Source organism: Giraffa tippelskirchi, chromosome 1, assembly GCF_054371585.1.
Source record: "Giraffa tippelskirchi isolate mGirTip1 chromosome 1, T2T-mGirTip1v1.2.pri, whole genome shotgun sequence".
NCBI classification, from domain to species: Eukaryota; Metazoa; Chordata; class Mammalia; order Artiodactyla; family Giraffidae; genus Giraffa; species Giraffa tippelskirchi.
Window position 1 is genome coordinate 35,200,769 of NC_137275.1, and position 17,070 is coordinate 35,217,838.

The 17,070-nt window shown below is 37.0% G+C and overlaps 1 long non-coding RNA gene across 1 annotated transcript in view; it reads left to right on the forward strand.

Annotated features, from left to right (window-relative positions):
* Nucleotides 1-17,070, forward strand: part of LOC145512417 (uncharacterized) — a 287,002-nt gene that overhangs the window by 211,789 nt on the left and 58,143 nt on the right. Inside the window, exon 6 of the long non-coding RNA XR_014058508.1 lies at nucleotides 735-832. This is a non-coding gene — a long non-coding RNA (uncharacterized LOC145512417). The remainder of the gene's footprint in view (nucleotides 1-734; nucleotides 833-17,070) is intronic.

The window sequence follows — 17,070 nt, forward strand, 5'->3', positions numbered from 1 at the left end:
TCCATGGGGTCGTGAAGAGTTGGACGCGACTGAGCGACTTCACTTTCACTTTTCACTTTCATGCATTGAAGAAGGAAATGGCAACCCACTCCAGTGTTCTTGCCTGGAGAATCCCAGGGACGGGGGAGCCTGGTGGGCTGCCGTCTATGGGATCGCACAGAGTCGGACGTGACTGAAGCGACTTAGCAGTAGCAGCATACCGTAATCATGAGTAACTACCCATATTTTTAATTTTCTTGGATTTTTTGTATCAAAGTTTTATAATTTTTTGAATATAGATCTTATGTATACTGTTAGATTTATACCTAAAAATTTCATTTTATGATGCTGTTGTAAATGTGCTGTGCTATGCTTAGTCGTTCAGTCATGTCTGACTCTTTGCTACTCCTTGTCCTGTAGCCCACCAGGCTCTTCTGTTCACAGGATTTTCCAGGCAAGAATACTGAAGTGTGTTGCCATGTCCTTCTCCAGGGGATCTTCCCAACCCAGGGATCAAACCCAAGTCTCCTGTATTGCAGACAGATTCTTTACTGTCTGTGCCACCAGGGAAGTCCAAGAATACTAGTGTGGATAGCGTATCCCTTCTCCAGGGAATCTTCCTGATACAAGAATCAAACCAGGTCTTTGGCATTGCAGTCAGATTCTTTACCAGTTGAGCTACCAGAGAAACCTGCTGTTGTAAATAGTACTGTGCATTTAACTTAAAATTCCAATTGCTAATTTCTGTTATGTAGAAATGAAGCTAACCAATAATATAAAGAAAAATCCAGAATTGCTGTTGATTGGAATTGGAAGAGAATTCCTTGGGAGTTTGGAGACCGGTGGCCTACTGGTAGGTTATAGAATTTACACTTTATGATATTTAAAAGTAGGGGAGAATATGTGTTTTATTCCTCTCATAGCATCCTCAAGAAGTATCAGGTTCCCCCAAAAGAAATAAGTATGTGGGTATATAACATCTGTATAGAAAGTGTAAGATGGATACAGACTTTCACTCACTATAACATAGCATTGGAATAGCAGAATGCATTCTCATGGGAATGAGAGCCCCATGGAAATCAGAAAGAAAAAGCTTTTCATAAAAGTTGTCTTGCAGTAGTGAGTAATCAATGAGCTGTTACCAAAAGAAATGATAGGTAGATAACATATTGTTAAAAAATGACCTAGAATTTGTCAGTGCATCATCTTCTAGGAACTTTATGCACCTCCAGAGAAAATGGAAGACAATTGTTGATTGCAAGTTTTCATCACTTCACAATATGTATCAAATATATTTCCTATTGCATTTTACAGTTGTGTTTAGAAAGAACCTGTTTTCGCAAAATTCTTCAGTATGAAGCATTTTGATTTTTGCTTCACTGTCTAGAAACCAAGTACAAAGAAATTCTTAAAAATAGCAATGTACCTCAAAGCAAGTTGATCCTGTGGCATATTTCAAAACACTTTCTAAGGAGTTTATTTTTTTAACTAGTCAATAAAGACAGCATTAACATTGTTTGCAACTATACAATGGACCTACAAATAGAAATATTATTCCTGCCAAAGTGTTCTTTTAGAATGTTTGTAACAACTAGTGTCCTTTTCACATTTCACACAGTCTAAGTTTGAAATGGTTGTTATGTTTATGCCACCAAGATACCTAGCCTTTACTTTTTTCAAATATATATATATATATATAATTCAGAATAATATATAAATTTTAATTTGCAAAAAACTTTATTTTTTTAATTTATTTATTTATCTATTTTTTTTTATTTTACAATATTGTATTGGTTTTGCCATACATTGACATGAATCCACCATGGGTGTACATGTGTTCCCCTTCCAGAACCCCCCTCCCACTTTAAATGCACCCTTCAGGATATGAGTGATACTATATTGCCTCATTTGTCAAGGTTCACAGAACACAAATTATTTAAATAGCCATTAGGTTCTAAATATGCAGCAAAACTAAATAATTAATTTTACCAAAGGCAACATTTTCATAGTGTTCCTACTGTCTGACAGCTGGGCTTTTTAATATCCCAAACTGTAACTGGTTGGTTAATGCCACTTGTTTAGCACAAAATCTATTTATTTGTGTAAGATAAATAAGCACAGAAAATAAACAATCTGCAGAAAATTACAAAAAAAAAAACTAATGAAATATAGTATCAGGAAATTAAAGAATGTATAGGGGGAGAAACTATGTAATTTTGTAAAACATCAAAAGTATATTCAGTGTAACATTAAGCCATTATGATGACTTTCTTTGCTGAATACACTAGATTTTAAAAAGAGTTTTAAGATTTGGTAGAGCTGTTACTTGCCATGTGTTCTATATTTGAAAAGATATTATCTGTTCAATATCCACTTCTGCATCAGGAAAAAGTAATTCATGTTTCTAGCAAATATCAAGTAAGGAAATTAATGAAAAGTGACTAAGTAAGTACTGGGGTAATAGGATACTTTGATAAATGTTAACAATTAAATAAATAAGTCTTGTAAAATGAATTACACTGAAAACTTAGATACCTAAGAATTTCTTGCCACACTACCCATTTATATTTTCATCATATGCATATTTCTGATTTCCTTGAATTAAAGAACTTAATGCATCTCACTGATAGGTAGTATCATTATAAATATTATTACCATTAAAATATCGTCCCAAATTTCTGTGACTAAGTGCCATACCATCCCAACTTGGTACTAAGCAGTAACCATTCTCTTATGCTCTTGGACTCTGTAGCTCAGGCTTTGGCTGGAGCACTACTAGACAGCTCTTGGAAGTCTCATATCATTTCAGTTAGGTGTCAGCTGGGGCTACAGTAATCTGAGCACTGAGCATTCATAACAACTTGCTTATATGACTGGCTGAAAATACTTTCTGTTGGCTGGAAATTCAGCTAGTGCTGTTGCCTGGAGCACTAACACAAGGCCTCTCCAGCTTGGCAGTCTCGGGGTATGTGGACTTTTCCCAGAGAAAATATCCAAAATAACCATGTAGCAGAGCTGTGTATCCTTTTACCTTCTAGTCTCAAAACCCATAAAGTCTTATTTTGACCACACTGTAGTCACAGGTATACCCATATTCACGGAGAGGTGACAGATGGCTACCTCTAGATGAGATAAACTTACTTACAGAGTAAATTTACATTGTAAAACAAAATGTGGATTGGGAAATAGAAATGGGCAAATTTTGTCTTTGGGATCATCATCCTGGGGAAAGTTTTCTGTTCAGTTCTGTTCTCTGGCATGTTTAGCGAAGATGTAAGATTCCTGATGAGACAGGCCTCAGTTTATTTGATCACCTGTGTCTGTGACTGAACAAGTAGCTACATGTAGTTCAAGAAAGTGTTAGGAATTTTATGTAACCATATATTTTAGAAGAGAACAGATATATAAGAACATTTTCCAAATAGTTTCATCAGTGCTATTATATTAGTAAATAAAAAAGGATGCTATTGAGGAACATGTATCTGTGAAAACATTCCATTTTGTAAAAGAAGTAAAAGACAAAACAAAAAATAATGTTTAAAACAGGTAATGTGGAACATGAAAACTTTTTTTTTCTAAATACTTATACAAATTAAAAGAAAAAAGTAAGGGCTTCCCTGGTGACAAACTCAGTGGTAAAGGATCCACCTGCCAATTCAGGGGACACAGGTTCAATCCCTGGCTCAGTAAGATCCCACATGCCAGGAAGATGCCGTGCCATGCACCACAACTATGGAGCCTGTGCTCTAGAGCCCAGGAACTGCAACTACTGTGCCCACTTGCCACAACTACTGAAACCCAGGTGCCTTAGAGACTGTGTTCCACAATGAGAGAAGCCACTGCAACAAGAAGCCCAAACACTGCAACTACAGAGTAGCACACTGCTCACCAACACCAGAGAAAAACTCCACCACTACAAAAGACCCATTACAGCCAAAAATAAATAAACAAAATTAGTTTTTTAAAAAAATCTAATCAGAAACAACAAAAATGTAAACACTTCTAAGTAAATTTTAAAGTGAATTACTTCTTTGATTTTTATGTTCATATGTTGAGGATTCATTAACTACTATGAAAATATACTATTTTTTTAACATTAAAAAGACAATGCCAGGCATTCAGTTCTTATAAGGGTATTTTATTCCATGAGTTTTTAAAAAAATAAAAGCATTGCTTCAAACTACAAAATATTTCTACTGCTTAAGAAAGCAATGTCATGAGTGGTCTTAAGAAACAATTAGGCACTCTCACTGAATTCTACCTCCCTTAATAAGAAACTCCATAAACATATCTCTATATATGTGCAGGTAATGATATATAAGGAACCAGAGATCAAATTGCCAACATCCATTGCATCATAGATAAAGAGAGTTCCAGAAAAACATCTGCTTCTGTTTTATTGATTATGCCAAAGGCTTTGACTGAATAGATCACATCAAATGGTGGAGAATTCTTAAAGAGATGGGAATACCAGACTACCTTACCTGCCTTCTGAAAAATCTGTATGCAGGTCAAGAAGCAACAGTTAGAACTGGACATGGAACAACAGACTGGTTCCAAATAGGAAAAGGAGCACATCAAGGCTGTATATTGTCACCCTGCTTATTTAACTTATATGCAGAGTACATCATGAGAAATGCTGGGCTGGATGAAGCACAAGCTAGAATCAAGATTTCCGGGAGAAATATCAATAACCTCATATATGCAGATGACACCACCCTTATGGCAGAAAGTGAAGAGGAACTAAAGAGCCTCATGATGAAAGTGAAAGAGGAGAGTGACAAAGTTGGCTTAAAGCTCAACATTCAGAAAACTAAGATCATGGCATCTGGTCCTGTTACTTCATGGCAAATAGATGGAGAAACAATGGAAATGGTGAGAAACTTTATTTTCTTGGGCTCCAAAATCACTGCAAATGGTTACTGCAGCCATAAAATTAAAAGACGCTTGCTCCTTGGAAGAAAAGCTATAACCAATCTAGACAGTATATTAAAAAGTAGAGACGTTACTTTGCCAACAAAGGCCCTTCTAGTCAAAGCTATGGTTGTTCCAGTAGTCATGTATGGATATGAGAGTTGGACTATAGAGAAAGCTGAGTGCAGAAGAATTGATGCTTTTGAAACGTGGTGTTGGAGAAGACTCTTGAGAGTCCTGTGGACTTCAAGAAGATCAAACCAGTGTATCCTAAAGGAAATAAATCCTGAATATTCATTGGAGGGACTGAAGCTGAAACTCCATTACATTGTTCACCTGATACCAAGAACTGACATATTGGAAAAGGCCCTGATCCTGGGAAAGATTGAAGGTGGAAGGAGAAGGGGACAGCAGAAGATGAGATGGTTTGATGGTATCACTGACTTGATGGACATGAGTTTGAGTAAGCTCTGGGAGTTGGTGAAGGACAGGGAAGCCTGGCATGCTGTAGTCTATAGGGTCACAAAGAATCAGACATGACTGAGTGACTGAACTGAACTGAATGAACTGAACTGAATGATATATGTGGGTTTCCAAAGCCTGATCCTAAAAACGGATGTAGACATATTCTGTAGTTCAGAATGTTTTTGGGTTTTAGAAATGAAAATGATAGGTACCTATATCTTATTACTTTCAGGGTCTATTATGGCATCCTTCCATCAAACATATGTTACTGCAAGGAAGTGTATGACTATTCACAGTATGTGGAATAAAAGTATATTAAGTTCCAGTCAAAGCAGACTTTTTAACAAATGTTTCAGTTAGACATATTTTGTTTTCCATTATTTAGTTGAGAAATTTGCGGTCCAAATATAAGATGTAGTCTGTTCCTCTTTGTCTCTCTTGGTATAAATTGATAACAGACATAAGATAGATAAACAGATAGATATGTGTATACATTTACATATAGACATGAATAGCATGCATATATGTATTATGTGTGTATATATATATACACAAATGTATATACATATATGCATGTAATATACATATGTAAATTTGCTTCTTTTACTATCAATGCAATTTATTCTTGATAGTATTTAAAATATGTATGTGTAAAATTAAATGATAAGTATCTATAATTCAGGGATAACTTTAAGAAAATGAACAATCCTATTCAAATTTGAGTTTACCTTATGTTGGTAGTAGATACATTGAACATAACCTTACTGGTAAGGTTATGCTCAAAATCCTTCAAGGTAGGCTTCAGCAGTACCTGAACTGAGAACCTCCACATGTACAAGCTGGGTTTAAAAAAGGCAGAGGAACCAGAGATCAAATTGGCAAGATTCACTGGATCATAGAGAAAGCAAGGGGACTACAGAAAGCATCTACTTCTGATTCAGTGACTATGCTAAAGCCTTTGACTGTGTGGATCACTAAATACTGTGGAAATTTCTTTAAAAGATGGGAATATAAGACCACTTTACCTGTCTCCTGAGAAACCTGTATGTGGGTCAAGAAGCAAAGTTAAGAACAGGACATGGAACAACTGACTGGTTCAAAACTGGAAAAGGAGTATGATAAGGCTATACATTGTTACCCTGTTTATTTAACCTCTATGCAGAGTGCATCATGCAAAAACTTGGCAGGATGAATCACAAACTGGAATCAAGATTGCCAGGAGGAATATTAATAACTTCCGATATGCAGATGATACCATTCTAATTGCAGAAAGCGAAGAGGAACTAAAGAGCCTCTTGATGAGGGTGAAAAGAGGAGAGTGAAAAAGCTGGCTTAAAACTCAACATTAAACAACTAAGATTTTGTATCTGGTGCCATTACTTCATGGAAAATAGATGGGGGAAAAGTGGAAGCAGTGACAGATTTTATTTTCTTGGACTCCAACATTATTGCAGACAGTGACTGCAGCCACAAAATTAAAAGATATTTGCTCCTTGGAAGAAAAGCTTTGACCAACCGAGACGACATATTAGAAAGCAGAGACATTACTTTGACGACAAAAGTCCATATAATCAAAGCTATGGTTTTTCTAGTTGTCATGTACAGATGTGAGAGTTGAACCACAGAGAAGGCTTAGCTCTGAAGAACTGATGCTTTCAAATTGTGGTGCTGAAGAAGATCCTTGAGAGTCCCTTGGACTGCAAGGAGATCCAACCAGTCAATCCTAAAAGAAATCAACCCTGAATATTTATTGGAAGGACTGACGCTGAAGCTGAAGCCCCAATACTTTGGTCACCTTATGAGAAGAGGTGACTCACTGGGAAAGACCCTGATGCCAGGAGATGTTGAGAGCAGGAGGAGAAGGAGACAACAGAGGATGAGATGGTTGGATGGCATCACCAACTCAATGGACGTGAATTTGAGCAAACTCCAGGAGATAGTGAAGGGCAGGGAAGCCTGACATGTTGCAGTCCACGGGGTTGCAAAGAGTTGGATACAATTTAGCGATAAACAATAGCAACATTAGATGAGTTTTAGGAGAATTTTATTGAATTGTGGTACCATTAAACTTGATCAATTTAGGAGAACAACAGAAACTTGGTTTCTGTAAAGTAAGATTCTTAGACTCTAAAATAAACATATTGAGTATATGTTTTCTAGTTTCCTTTTGTTCTAAAATTGTTTAATAAGGTCATCATCATTATTTTTCCAGAACATGTAAACCTGATTATGTTTAATAAGTTATCCACTGCCAAACAAAAACCGAATTGATTTAGATGGGGAAATGTTAACTGAGGTTTCACAGGTGGCGCTAGTGGTAAAGAACACACTGACCAATGCAGGAGACATGAGAGACATGAATTTGATCCCTCGATCATGAATATCCCCTGGAGGAGGAAATGGCAACCCACTTCAATATTCTTGCCTGGAGAATCCTGTGGACAGAGGAGCCTGGAGGGCTACATAATGTTTCAAAGAGTTGGACATAACCGAAGTGACTTAGCATGCATGCATGCAGGTGGTGCTACAGGTAAAGAATCTACTTGCCAATGCAGGAGATGGCAAGACATGTGGGTTTGCTTCCTGGTTAGGGTAGATCCCCTGGAGTTTGAAATGGCAACCTGTTCCAGTATTCTTGCCTGGAAAATTCCATGGACCGAGGAGCCTAGCGGGCTGTGATCCATGGGGGTCACAAAGAGTCAGATATGGCTGAATGACTAAGCACATACACACATACCTGTTAATGAGAAAGATCATTATAATAGGGACGATAACCCAAAGTTAAGAACAGAAAGTGACTTAAATTCAAGTGGACAGAGGCACTTATTTATAGGGAGGGATAGGTAGTAAGTAAGGGGAACCTGAGTAAATGAGCAAAAATGACCAGCAGGATCTAACAAGAAAACTATTTTGCCATGGTCAGGGTATTCTCAAGATAATCGGGTAAGAGAGTCCGTACCACTTTTTAGTGCTTGCTCACCTCAGAGGCAAAGAGAGTTCAGAGACCAGCAGGAAGGAGAGAAGTCTGATTAAAGTTTGGTCAAGATAAAAGCACAGGATGATAAATACGCAATTATGGACACTTGATATCCAACCACCTCCCCTGGAAGTACTCAAAAAATACCTTTTCTGAGTATTTCAGATCTAAATTTGATTTGATTTTTTAAAATCTTCGGATTTCTTCCCTTAGAGGGATTCTTAAAAATGTAAATATTGTTATACACACAATATGCATGTTGTTTCACTGTGTTGAAATTACTTCACACTGAGTAGCCCATGCTGTTGTCTAATATTTTGTTACAAATCCATTCTTAATCACTTCACTACTAGTTCTAATTATATCAAAATATGTAATCCAGTGATATGTAGTTTCATTCTGGTTTACATTCTTTAGGCAAAAGTGCTCAATCCTTAATTGGGAATAAAAGGAATGATCATAAAATATGTAAATCCATATAAAGACATTAATATTTACCAATGAAGAAATATAAAATTATATATAGCTAATTCAGTATGTTCTGCCTTCATTTATTGACATAGTCACATCCAAAAAAGGCATATTTTACCCTTAATTGGTATAGCCATGTAAAGTCCTAGCCCACTCTTAAACATTTGAGGAAAGTATGATCAATTTTACAATTGAGAAAAATTTTATCTATTTAGAGAGTTTAAGTGACTTATGGTTTTAAATTTTAAAAAGTGGATTATGTATTAAAATTATGATATTCTGTGACATCTTTATTTATCAATTTATATTCTCAGATGACATAATTGATTCAAGGTCTTTATATAATATTATCAGCTCTTGTTATCTTTAAATCATCTATGCACTTAATCAGTTTAACAGTATCCATTCAAGTACTAATTATTTTCTTATTGATCACATTATAAGCACAGATTTTTGCCTGCAAACATACTCCATGTGCTTTAAAGCGCATCATTGCTTCACTTGTGATCAGTTCAATTGCTCAGTAGTGTCTGACTCTGCGACCCCATGGACTGCAGCACGTCAGGCCTCCCTGTCCATCACCAACACTCGGAGCTTACTCAAACTCATGTCCATTGAGTCGGTGATGAATCCAACCATCTCATCTTCTGTTGTCCCCTTCTCCTCCTGTCTTCAATCATTCCCAGCATCAGAGACTTTTCAAATGAGTCAGTTCTTCCCATCAGGTGGCCAAACTATTGGAGTTTCAGCTTTAGCATCAGTCCTTCCAATGAATATTCAGGATTGATTTCTTTAGGATGGACTGGTTGGATCTTCTTGCAGTCCAGGGGACTCTCAAGAGTCTTCTCCAACACCACAGTTCAAAAGCATCAATTCTTCAGTGCTCAGCGTTCTTTATACTCCAACTCTCACAGCCATACAACTACTGGAAAAACCAAAGCTTTGACTAGATGGAACTTTGTTGGCAAAGTAATGTCTCTGCTTTTTAATCTGCTGTCTAGGTTGGTCATAAATTTTCTTCTAAGGAGCTAGAGTCTTCTAATTTAATGGCTGCAGTCACCATCTGCAGTGAATTTGGAGGTCCCCCCCCCAAAAAAAAATACAGTCTGTCACTGTTTTCATTGTTTCTTCATCTATTTGCCATGAAGTGATGGGACCAGATGCCATGATCTTAGTTTTCTGAATGTTGAGTTTTAAGCCAACTATTTCACTCTCCTTTTCCCTTTCATCAAGAGGCTCTTTAGTTCTTCTCTTTCTGCCATGAGGGTGGTATTATCTGCATATCTGAGGTTGTTGATATTTCTCCTGGCAATCTTGATTCCAGCTTGTGCTTCATCTAGCCCAGTGTTTCTCATGATGTACTCTGATATAAGTTAAATAAGCAGGGTGACAATATACAGCCTTGATGTACTCCTTTCATGATTCGGAACCACTCTGTTGTTTCATGTCTGGTTCTAACCATTGCTTCTTGATCTGTGTACAGATTTCTCAGGAGGCGGGTCAGGTGGTCTGGTATTCCCATTTCTTGATGAATTTTCCACAGTTTGTTGTGATCCACACAGTCAAAAGCTTTGGCATAGTCAATAAAGCAGAAATAGATGCTTTTCTGGAACTCTCTTGCTTTTTCAATGATCCAAATGATGTTGGCAATTTGATCTCTGGTTCCTCTGCCTTTTCTATATCCAGCTTAAACATCTAGAAATTAATGGTTCACGTACTGTTGAAGCCTGGTTTGGAGAATTTTGAGCGTTGCTCTGGTAGTGTATGAGATGAGTGGAATTGTGCTGTAGCTTGAAGATTCTTTGGCATTGCCTTTCTTTGGGATTGGAATGAAAACTGACCCTTTCCAGTCCTGTGGCCATGGCCAAGTTTTCCAGATTTGTCGGGAGCCGCGTTAGGCATTACTGACAAAATGGAGGCATGGCCCCAACCCCCTCTCCTCATCCTGCAGGCACGGTCCCGGGATGAAGGAGTTAGGTCTTGTGATTCTGACTTGTCCTTTCCATCCTCCGGTAGAGTTGGCTGGAAAGAATGTTATAATCCATAAAGTTAACTATTGACAATTGCTCAAGAATCTTTACAAAAAATGCTCCAGGATGAGTACATAGGCCGCAGCCTGAGGCCATGGGAAACATTGTTATCTGAAACCTGCTTGTAAGGGAAATGTTTATGGCAAAAGAAGTTTGCTGAGTTTACAGGTTAGGAATAATTAAGAATAGTTAGAAGCTAAAAGTTTAAGGTATGTTGTAGTGTTGGCATATTTTACTATAGCTTATACAAACTAGGAATTTTAGATATACTAATAGGTAAAAGCCTTTTTAGGAGATGATGAGCTTGAGTTACTAGGGGATAGCACGATTTAGAGAGATAAGAATTAAACTGAGGAATGTGGTATACAGCCCAGAGATAAACTTGAGTTACAATGTTATCACAAGGACACTTAAGAGGGAACTCTGAAGGACAACAATGATTTATGGAGACAGTAAATATGGGTGAGGGGAAACTGAAGATGTCATACCTCTGACCTTATGCTTTTGTAAAAGTATAAAAGAAAACCTGATGCTTAAAATAAACATGCATCCCAGTGCTTTGAGTGAAAGGCTGCATCATTCGCCGACCCCATTCATCCCTTCAAGGCATTTCCCTGGCTGCCGGAGCTGGACTCCGGCACAAATTTGCTGGCATATTGAGTCCAGCACTTTCACATCATCATATTTTAGGATTTGAAATAGATCAGATGGAATTCCATCACGTCCACTAGCTTTGTTCTTAGTGATGCTTCCTAAGGCTCACTTGACTTCGCATTCCGGAATGTCTGGCTCTAGGTGAGTGATTACACCATTGTGATTTTCTGGGTCATGAAGATCTTTTGTATATAGTTCGTCTGTGAATCCTGCCACCTCTTCTTAATATCTTCTGCTTCTGTTAGGTCCATACCATTTCTGTCCTTTTTTGTGCCCACTTTTGCATGAAATGTTCCCTTGGTATCTCTAATTTTCTTGAAGAGATCTCTAGTCCTTCCCATTCTATTGTTTTCCTCTATTTCTTTTCATTGATCCCCGAGGAAGGCTTTCTTATCTCTCCTTGCTATTCTTTGGAACTCTGCATTCAATTGAGTATATATTTTCTTTTCTCCTTTGCCTTTCACTTTTCTTCTTTTCACAGCTATTTGTAAGGCTCTTCAGACAACCATTTGGCCATTATGCATTTCTTTTTCTTGGGATGGTTTTGATCACTGCCTCCTGTACAATGTCACAAACCTCTGTCCATGGTTCTTCAGGCACTCTGTCTATCAGATCTAATCTCTTGAAGCTATTTATCACTTCCACTGCATAATCATAAGGGATTTGATTTAGGTCATACCTGAATGGTCTACTGGTTTTTCCTGCTTTCTTCATTTTAAGTCTGAATTTGGCAATAAGCAGTTCGTGATCTAAGCCACAGTCAGCTCCCAATCTTGTTTTTGCTGACTGTGTAGAGCTTCTCCATTTCTGGCTGCAAAGAATATAATCATTCTGATTTTTGTATTGACCATCTGGTGATGTCCATGTGTAGAGTCTTCTCTTGTGTTGTTGGAAGAGAGTGTTTGCTATGACCACTGTGTTTTCTTGGCAAAACTCTATTAGCCTTTGCCCTGCTTCATTCTGTACTCCAAGGCCAAATTTGCCTGTTACTCCAGTTATTTCTTGACTTCCTACTTTTGCATTCCAGTCCCCTATAATGAGAAGGACATCTTTTTTTCGTGTTAGTTGTAGAAGATCTTGTAGGTCTTCATAGAACCATTCAACTTCAGTTTCTTCAGCATTACTGGTCGGGGCATAGACTTGGATTACTGTGATATTGAATGGTATGCCTTGGAAACTAACAGAGACCATTCTATCATTTTTGAGATTGCACTCAAGTACTGCATTTCGGAGTCTTTTGTTGGCTGTGAGGGCTACTCCATTTCTTCTAAGGGATTCTTGTCCACAGTAGCAGATATAATGGCCATCTCAGTTAAACTTACCCATTCCAGTCCATTTTAATCCACTAATTCTTAAAATGTCAATGGTCACTCTTGCCATCTCCTGTTTGACCACTTCCAATTTGCCTTGATTCATGGACCTAACATTCCAGGATCCTATGCAATATTGCTCCTTACAGAGCTGGACTTTACTTCCATCACCAGTCACATCCACAATTGGGTATTGTTTTTGCTTTGGCTCCATCTCTTCATTCTTTCTGGAGTTATTTCTCCACTGATCTCCACTAGCCTATGGTTTTTAGTGCATCATTGCTTAGATAGTCTTAAAATCAAATAGTCAAAAATTTCAATTTAAGAAAGTATGGCTCCCCTTCCCAATATACGCTATCATTATTTCTTCCAGAGATATGGGTCATGTAAGTGTTGTTTTTGTTATAATTTTTATTATTTATTAAATATTTTAATATTTTAATCATTAAAGTCAAGTTAGAAACTGTCTAAAAGGGAAAACAGGTTCAAAATATCTTTAATATACAGAATGTCAAAATACATAAATATTACACATTTATTCATACAATAATAGTAAACATTATTGAAAATTTGAATATTTTTGTATTCCTAAGTATCTTATATAGTGTTTTATTTCTTTTATCCTGAGTCAAATTCCTCAGACAACTGGAAAAGCCTGAGATATCTTGGAAGGAAAGGAAATTGTAAGAGTATTCAATACTTTTCTTGCAAAAGTAGAAAAAAAACATAAAGAATGAAGTGGGAAAGAGAGAAAATAAAATGAAAATTTCAGGAGAAAAGGAAAAGAATACTAAGTTTTTTAAGGAACAAATAAAAATAAAGCAAAAATAGCTTCAGAGATTTCAATATGTAGAATCACTATATAATATAGGTAAATATAGGTAAATTTGAAGGAAAAATAGATGTCACATTTGATGAAAAGGAGATCCTAGGAAAAACATTGTCTATTGATTCAGGATATGCTGAATATACTAAAGTCTAGTTGAGAGCAAGATTGTATGGATTTGTATCAACGTAACTAAAGACTTCTAGTTTTTCATTTTCTTCAACTGTCCCTATATTACTGTATGAGGTCTGACTTCTTGGCTCCCCTAATAAGTCTAGAATACATATAGAGAGGAAAAAGTGAATGATTGGGACTTAGATTATACTTAGCTGAGAAGCAGGATATTTCTGTTGTTTTTTTTTTTTCTTTTTTTTTTTTTATAAATTTATTTATTTTAGTTGGGGGCTAATTACTTTACAATATTGTAATAGTTTTTGCCATACATTGACATGAATCAGCCATGGGTTTACATGTGTTCCCCTTCCTGGACCCCCCACCCACCTCCCTCCCCATCCCATCCCTCTGGGTCATCCCATTGCCCCGGCCCTGAGCCCTTGTCTCATGCATCGAACATGGAATGGTGTTCTGTTTCACATATGATAATATACATGTTTCAATGCTATTCTCCCAGAACGTCCCACCCTCACCTTCTCCCTCAGAGTCCAAAAAATTGTTCTATGCATCTGTGTCTCTTATTCTGTCTCGCATATAGGGTTATCGTTACCATCTTTCAAATTCCATATATATGCATTAGTATACTGTATTGGTGTTTTTCTTTCTGGCTTACTTCACTCTGTATAATGGGCTCCAGTTTCATCCATCTCAGTAGAACCGATTCAAATGTATTTTTTTTTAATGGCTGAGTAATATTCCATTGTGTATATGTACCACAGCTTCCTTATCCATTCGTCTGCTGATGGACATCTAGGTTGCTTCCATGTCCTGGCTATTGTAAACAGTGCTGCGATGAACATTGGGGTACACGCGCCTCTTTCAATTCTGGTTTCCTCGGTGTATATGCCCAGCAGTGGGATTGCTGGGTCATATGGCAGTTCTATTCCCAGTTTTTTAAGGAATCTCCACACTGTTCTCCATAGTGGCTGTACTAGTTTGCATTCCCACCAACAGTGTAAGAGGGTTCCCTTTTCTCCACACCCTCTCCAGCATTTATTGCTTGTAGACTTTTGAATAGCAGCCATTCTGACTGGTGTGAAATGATACCTCATTGTGGTTTTGATTTGCATTTCTCTAATTTAAAGAAATTAGAAATTGCATTTCTCTAATTTAAAAAAATTCTGTTTTAAAAGTACTGAAATTAAGTGAAAAGAACAAGACTCTGGTTCAAATTCTGAAGGAGGAAGAAAAAAATGATTGAGATTGATGAGAACACATTAGCTTTTATAGTTCATATTTTATCAAAATACCCTACATCAAGAAGTTTATCAAAAGCCTTTTTTGGGGGAGAAGATAGAATAAAAATTCATATAACCATGTTAGATAAGAATCTGGGTCCAAAAATCTAGATAATATTTTAGGATTGAATAGGAATTAAAAGTCCAAACTAGATCAGCAAACTATCACCAGGTTTACTCATACTGCAAGTGCAAGTCACAGAGAAGTGAAATATTTAGGCTGGAGTAAATATTAAAATATAGCATAGCAGTAAAAATATCAAGCATGTGGGGATCCACAACAATCAGGAATCAGGAATTAACTACAAAGAGAAGACTTGAAAAAAAACACTTTATCCAAGGTGAAGAGCATCGTCTAGGAGAGACTCATTGTTCTTGTGGAGGCAGCAGTAATTCCCAGCATAGGTAACCAAGTTCCAATAGACTCTGTTGAGCAATGGATCGTTGTAAGAGTCATGAAAGAATTTTTCCTGGCATATAGTTCTTCTCATACAAGCATGATTTATGAAGATCCAGTGGAATAAAATCACCATAATTCTTTGAGGGCCAAGATCATAGTTATTCTAGATTCTGGATAGTAGCTGATATTTAAATATGTGCTTGCTTTAAAATAAACAAATGGGACCTAATTAAAATTAAAAGCTTTTGCACAACAAAGGAAACTATAAGCAAGGTGAAAAGACAGCCCTCGGAATGGGAGAAAACAATAGCAAATGAAGCAACGGACAAACAATCTCAAAAATATACAAGTAACTCCTGCAGCTCAATTCCAGAAAAATAAATGACCCAATCAAAAAGTGGGCCAAAGAACTAAATGGATGCTTTTCCAAAGAAGACATACAGATGGCTAACAAACACATGAAAAGATGCTCAACATCACTCATTATCAGAGAAAAGCAAATCAAAACCACAATGAGGTACCATTTCACACCCGTCAGAATGGCTGCTATCCAAAAGACTACAAGCAATAAATGCTGGAGAGGGTGTGGAGAAAAAGGAACCCTCTTATACTGTTGGTGGGAATGCAAACTAGTACAGCCACTATGGAGAACAGTGTGGAGATTCCTCAAAAAACTGGAAATAGAACTGCCATATGACCCAGCAATCCCACTGCTGGGCATACACACTGAGGAAACCAGAATTGAAAGAGACACGTGTACCCCAATGTTCATTGCAGCACTGTTTATAATAGCCAGGACATGGAAGCAGCCTAGATGCCCATCAGCTGATGAATGGATAAGGAAGCTGTGGTACGTATACACAATGGAATATTACTCAGCCATTAAAAAGAATACATTCGAATCAGTTCTAATGAAATGGATGAAACTGGAGCCTATTATACAGAGTGAAGTAAGCCAGAAAGAAAAACACCAATACAGTATACTAACACATATATATATGGTATTTAGTCAATTAGTAAAGATAACCCTGTGAGACATCAAAAGAGACACAGATAAATAGAACAGTATTATGGACTCTATGGGAGAGAGCAAGGGCAGGATGATATGGGAGAATGGCATGGAAGCATGTAAATTATCATATGTGAAATGAATCGCCAGTCCAGGGTCAATGCATTATACAAGGTGCTCGGGGCTGGTGCACCAGGATGACCCAGAGGGATGGGATGGGGAGGGAGGTGGAAGGGGAGTTCTGGAAGGGGAAAACATGTACACCCATGGTGGATTCATGTCAATGTATGGCAAAACAAATACAATATTGTAAAGTTAAAAAATAGAAAATTAATTTTAAAAAAAAGAAAAAAAATGTGCTTGCTTTATTTAGTCCTTGAGTAAACAAACAAACAAATAACACAGTAATTCACATTTCAGGTAGTAAAAACAAAATAAGGTATTATGGTAAGCAAAATTCTAAAATGATCACAAGGATTCCTGCACCCTAATAGATGCACCTTATATAATTTCATCTCCTTGAATTTGGGTGGGAGTAATCAATATGACTAGATAATATTCCCATGATTTAAGTGACCTTTAATAGAAAAGCAAAGGGGTTTTTCAGTCAGTTGTTTTGAATT